Source organism: Dermacentor albipictus, chromosome 5, assembly GCF_038994185.2.
Source record: "Dermacentor albipictus isolate Rhodes 1998 colony chromosome 5, USDA_Dalb.pri_finalv2, whole genome shotgun sequence".
In the NCBI taxonomy this organism is placed as follows: domain Eukaryota; kingdom Metazoa; phylum Arthropoda; class Arachnida; order Ixodida; family Ixodidae; genus Dermacentor; species Dermacentor albipictus.
Window position 1 is genome coordinate 110,052,397 of NC_091825.1, and position 6,582 is coordinate 110,058,978.

Sequence of the window (6,582 nt, forward strand, 5' to 3'; positions counted from 1 at the left end):
AGCAAATGTGCTGTTCTCGTATTTCCGATACGTGACATAGTGCACATTTCATTGTCTTACCACCTTCAAGACATACCACAGGTGGAATCTGTTAAATACCTCGGAATTATTTATAATGCCTCTCTCAACTGGCGCTCACACATAGATCATTTGACTGGGAAGGGTACCCGTGCAATTGGCATATTGCGTAGGCTGAGCAGTCGTCGAATAGGATTGAGAAGAGATACACTCCTAATGATATATCGTATGTACGTTCGTCCTGTACTAGAATTTGGTTGCGTGCTCTTCTCTGGAGCTCCAGCCTACATGTCCCGTCCTCTAATCCTCTTAGAAAGAGAAGCATTACGTCTGTGTTTAGGTCTTCCTAAATTTGTTGCAAATTCTATTCTTTATCTAGAATCCCGTGTTCCGCCACTTCCGTGCAGGTTCCGGCTTTTGACGGTGCAGACGTTCTTAAGGATTTACGAATCACCACTGCGTCATCCCCAAATAATCTTTATTTCACAACCTGCGTTGTTTTTCGGTGTCATCTGGCCGCGACTACATATTCCGCAAATTATATTTGTCCAAAAATTACTTGACTCTTTGGGCGTGCGCATATGCGATGTTCTTCCTATTACCGACAGAGCTGTTGCCACGGATATTCAATTTGATGACATCTTTCCTAATAACGCAAAATTACTTCCACACCATATTCTAGACGGTATATTGCAAGATCATCTGAAAAACCTTCAAACAAACGTTGTAATTGCTACAGATGCTTCACAATGTGAAGAAAAGTCAGGTATAGGAATTTTTTCCCCGATTCTCGATTGGACATTTTCTCTTCGGCTGCCAGATTTCATACCGATTTTTTTAGCCGAATTCATGGCCGTGGTGCTGGCATTACGCAAATTAGGACCATCAATTACGTCAGCCGTGATAGTCACTGATTCTTTATCACTGTGCTCATCCCTTACTGCTTCTAGTGATTCTCGCGTGATGAGGACATTTCAATCATTGGTACCTGCTTACTTGAGAAGCGTGCGTTTGATTTGGGTGCCTGGCCATAAAGGACTAATCATTAATGAAATTGCAGACTCTCTAGCCAAGGCATCGATAAGTGGCCCGATTCTTCCTTGCTGCCCTTTGACTGCTTATGTTACTGCAGCTAGATTTCGCAGGAGTATCATTATACAGTCAGTGTCAGGCTCCGCAATTACTAACTCTGCGGATTACGGACATCTCCTGCACCCTTGGAACAGAGATTTTTGCCGAACACGGAAAATGGAAGTGTCTATCACGATGCTGCGCTGCCGTATACCTGCATTGAACTTCTACCTCCACAGGTCTGGTCTGGTCCCCTCACCATTATGCTCATTCTGTGGCGAAGCGGAGACAATCGACCATTTCTTGTTGTCTTGCAGACGTTTTTCTATTATAAGAAAACGACTACTCGAAATCCCGCTTCGCTCTATTGGTTTAACTTTATCAGTGCCTGTGATCCTGTCTTTTGGAGCCTCCATTGTTGGGTTCAGCAACAGAAATGTTTGCTTGGCGATCCAAAATTACCTCATTGAAACCAATCGATTTCCATGTTAGATTGATCGTTCTCCCTCCCAACCATAGCTTTTTTTTATTTCTTATCTTTTATTGATTATTATTGTTATTATTATTATTATCTTATACCCGGTTTTGATCTGATTATTTCCTTTTTTCTCCAAACACAAAACGTTTACTTTTAAACTCACACGCCCAAATTGTTAACTCCCTTGTTATCATTATTATTTTTAGGCACCTAATTAAACCGCCCGATTCTTGGCCAATCCCCCACTGTGGGTATGTGCCACGGCCACTAAGGACAACAACAACAACAACAAGTGAACGCCAAAAAAACTCGCCCTTTAGTTTCGCGCCCGAAGTGCGGCTACGATGACGTCAGTCTGATATTACGAATGTTACGGTATTCTTAGCGTATATGGGTGCCTATTGTGCAGAAGTTCGAGGTGCGCAAATATTTCCACGTTAAATAGGTGCTTATTTTTGAATACAGCATACGAGAAACCTTCGTTACCGCAATCTGTGTGACGCCATAGAAAGGTTGCGACGGGCTTTCGATGCGGCTTCGTCGCCCGTTTCTTTTCTTCTTTTTTTGCGTCCTTTTATTTATACTCGGGATAGTAAGTTTGTACTTACTGCTTGCACTGATTCGTGTCATCTTGTCTGAAGCCTCTTGTATGTCATATGTCTAATCGCAGAGAAAGCGAAATGAGGTGGAGCGGGAAAACACGCAAGGGTCATTAACCCTTATCTCTGAGGCAACAACCATCATTAGCCGAGTGCACGCTGGATTCGCCGAGTGCCTCCAAGCACAGAACCGTCACCAAGGCGCGCTGATTGTATGCGCGCCTTGCTATAGGGCAAGTTCATCTACGCGCACACCTGGCGGCGACTGACGAGAAAGAGCGCATGCGCGAACGGTACCGAGCGCAAGAGAACTTGCCATCGCGATTCATTAAAGCCGCAGTTTTAAGCATATTTTTTTTACTTACCAATTCTCTGCTCACGGTATGCTGGTTGGTTAGTGGATCATAGGTGTTATAGCTCAACTCACTACAGGGGTCGGGTTAGGCCATGAATAGGGTGGTAGTATAGAAAATAAAAATAAAAAGGAATTTTGTCAATTGAAGGTTTGTTGTGGTTATAGAAATGAATAACCATATTAAGAAAGTGTATTCCTCTGAACTCTGTTAATACGAATTTTAAAGAGAGAGAGGGAGATGGTGGTGGGAAAGGTGGGGAGAGTAACTGGAAGAGCTTCTGGTTCGCTACCCCGCACTGCGGGAAGGGTAAGGAGGAATGGAAGATAGAAAGAATAGCGGATACATAAAGGAAGTGCACGAAAGAAAACAAATAGACAATGTGGGGAACGCCCGCGAGAACTGCTGCCTCTCTGTTAGGTCACTCGAACGCAAGAACTTCCAGAGTGCGCCTGGACTGACTTGGGGTGTGACGGCTGTATGGGTCGCAGTTCTAGGAATGTCTACCGGAGTGAAATTATTTGTAAAGAATATGTTGAAGACATTGTAGGGAGGAATAGCCCGCAATGGCAGAGATGCATACCACCACTCTAGCTTAGAGTAATATTTTCGTTTAGAGTCCTTTAAAAGTTTTTCGAACGAGAAGTGTAACCTCTAAAATGCATTAGAGGATAGCTCTTCAGATCTGGATGGTTAAGATAGTTTTCCTTATTTTTCTGCTTATTCTTTTGTCAGATATGCCCCGTTTTTATCCTTTCACTTTACCCTTTCAGCTACCACAACCTTCCTCAACCTCTTCGCGTTAGCATCTTGCTAGATTTGGTCGTGGCAAATTTCCTAAGAGCGACGTCACTTGCTCTCGTTAAAATAATTAGTCGTGATTGCTTTATATAGTCCTCGTTGGTTTCACCACTTAAACCTAGACACCACTATCCGTGGCTATGACCATAGTTTGGAATGCACCCGCTACAAACTCTATATATTTTTTGCCGTCAACACTTAAAATATTCGATTAATTAGTCGTTTCCACACTTTTGTCACTAAAGCCTAAACGGGACATATATACATGTGCTATCACCTTGGAAGAATGACTGCGTCTTAAAGGGGTATGAGCGGTGAGAAATTAATCATGATGCGAAACCGATTTTTTTTATCTAGTTGGTGCATCGTCTACGAAAGGATGGCAGAATGTCATGTTAAAGTCAGAATACAAAAAAAATATATATATATATAGAGGAGACGCGCATAATTGTCTGCCACTCCGGCTCAGATAATTGGCAGCAGCAACCCAAAACACGATATTCCATTTCTCAGGAGTGTCGATGAGAGGACGCCAAACATCCAGGACCTGGTACCTCTGTGTTAGGGTGAAGTTTAGTACACCTGCTTTCCCTCCGACCAATGTTCGACGAAGGCCACGATGCCCCAGAATATGTAAGGCTATAGCTCACGATAATGCATGCTGAAATCTAATCTGTAATTTCAGTGCCAGGTTCGTTGACCTACAGTTTGCCGAACTGTCCTCTGTTTTGCTGTTTGCTTGTTTCAACCTCAAGTGCTAATTGCGTCGCTAAGGTTATCATAAAGATATTGTTTCAAGATGACAATCTGACTCTTGCTTGAACTCCGCGGGCCACTTTGGGTATAGCCAGTAGACGTCTGCACCACGCCCCCTGCGATAGATTTTAGTCTGGGAGAGCGCAATTCGAGAGGTGCGCTTTATGAGAGACGTCAAAGTTGCACGACTACGTAAAATGTGACCAACCACCGCAGTCGGCTTCTGTCGCGTAGAAGAATTACGCATTGGTGACCGTACTGTAGTGACAAGCCTCACATGCGCAGTAAACCACACTTGAATGGATGCGCTCTTACGATCCGTGCATGGACTGACGAATGGAGAAACGCTGTAATGGAAGCCTCCGCGGTTAACTCTGCCAACCCTGGGTTCTTTGGAACACACTTTAAGTTCAGTGATATTTCCGCATTCGGCTTCTAGCGCCTGGGGAACGGAACCTTGACCTCGTGCTCTGAAGCACAGCTTCATAGCCACAGTGGCTAGCACACCGTGTATCAATTTAAATAATTAAGGTACTGACGCTAACCAATTGACCTCTTTCGCAGAGTAGTTTGCTCTAGAGTAACGAGATGGCGCTTTCGGCGGCGAGTAGTACGTTGCCTCAGCGAAAGCGCGCGAATGCGAAACCATTACTGCTTCTGCCTTGCTGCTGGGCGATCAGCTATCGGAAACGCAACTGGGTGTTCGTTAACGCACTGTGCTGTGCTGCATTCATGCTGCAAAACGTGCAACGGTAGAGGGAAGGCGTGTGCAGCTAGTGGTTGGCTGCAAACACAGTGACGGGCATCCAACTGAATCAACTGAATTAATCTTTGGGACCAAGTCCACGGACCGCTGCTACATAAGGACTTTCTGCATTGCTGACCCTTCGCGATGCACGGTTTCCTCGAGGATAAAAAATACACTCTTTCGCCAGCGTTGTATCGTTAACCTCTAAAGAAAGGACTTCAACCCCGGAACGTTGGAAATAGTGAGTACCGCTCGTTACACAGTGACAAAGGGAGCAGTGCCGCTTCTTGGCATACCAAGTTTCTTTCACTTTATCTGCACACATGCAAACCATGGAGATAAGATGCAAACTTACGCTCACTATATCGCCAGCGTATCAAGAATAAGGGAATGGGTGCACACCTGAATTAGTGCGCCGTAGCATGGATGACGGCGACTACACCGACTACACACGAATGTTCGATGCTGAACCTTTCATGACGGTCCACTGAGTAAACGAGTTAATAGTGATAATACGACTTTGCTACAAGCTAATACCAAGTACGGAACGTCTACGTTCCAAGCATTGTGCGCAACAAGGACACAGCTATCGCAAGTGAGCACACCCGTGAGCGATCAGACAGAAAATAATTTGGTGGCGATGGCAATTGCGAGAGAAATGCGTAGAAATGCATCGCGCCTCTTTAAGGCTCCGATCCATGATTTCAACCGCGTTCTCCACATTTCAAGGTATTCTTCAGGAACTCACTCGACATGTTAAGTATGCTAAGTATAGTGTTAAGTATGCTAAGTATACGCGATAAGTAAGTTAAGACAAGTATAAACATTTTATATATATATATATATATATATATATATATATATATATATATATATATATATATATATATATATATATATATATATATATATATATATATGAAGTAGACAGATTGGTGGTCGTCGCTGTAGCACAATTCGTAATGCTTCGCTCGCGTAATGCGAAGGTTTTGGGTTCAGTCCCCATCGGCGTCAAATTATCTTTCCGTCCACCTTCATTTCCCCTTCTGTTCATTATTTTCTATAGTTCTGTTTCAAGCACAGCTAAATATACCCCTATGCTTTCCTTGGCTTCATTGCCTGCTGGCTGCGTATGGTCGAGATTACACACGCAAACACGCACACGCACACGCACACGCACACGCACACGCACACACACACACACACACACACACACACACACACACACACACACACACACACACACACACTTTCTCTCTCTTCTAAGCTCTTCCACCCCCTCTCTACCACTACGATGTGACCGGCGTCACACACACACTTTTTTCCACTATGAGACTCCTAATGCTACCACATTAATAAATAGTCAGATAGTAACCGCACCAAGGAACATTACTGAGTCAGAAACACGACAAGCCGTTGCTTCAAAGAGCTTTCCAAATAAAAAATTAAGATCGAAACACAATGATCCTGATTTAGTTCATAAGCGGAAAGCTTGGACTACTCGGAATACATTTCTAGCCCCGCTTTCATTACAAGCACCGTATACGCTTCCCCCGCAGTTTGAAAAAGGAGTAGTGAGCACCGAAAGCGCTTGCACGTCCTCTGAAGCTGTGGCTTCGTGTCGTGCACCCATTCACCGTTTATATAAGATATCCGCCGAAACGGATGTTTGATTCCCAGCGCCGTCGTGAAAGATGTTCATTGTAAACACAGAGATAGCCGAGCCAAGTAATGAACGCATCACCATGTGATCAAACA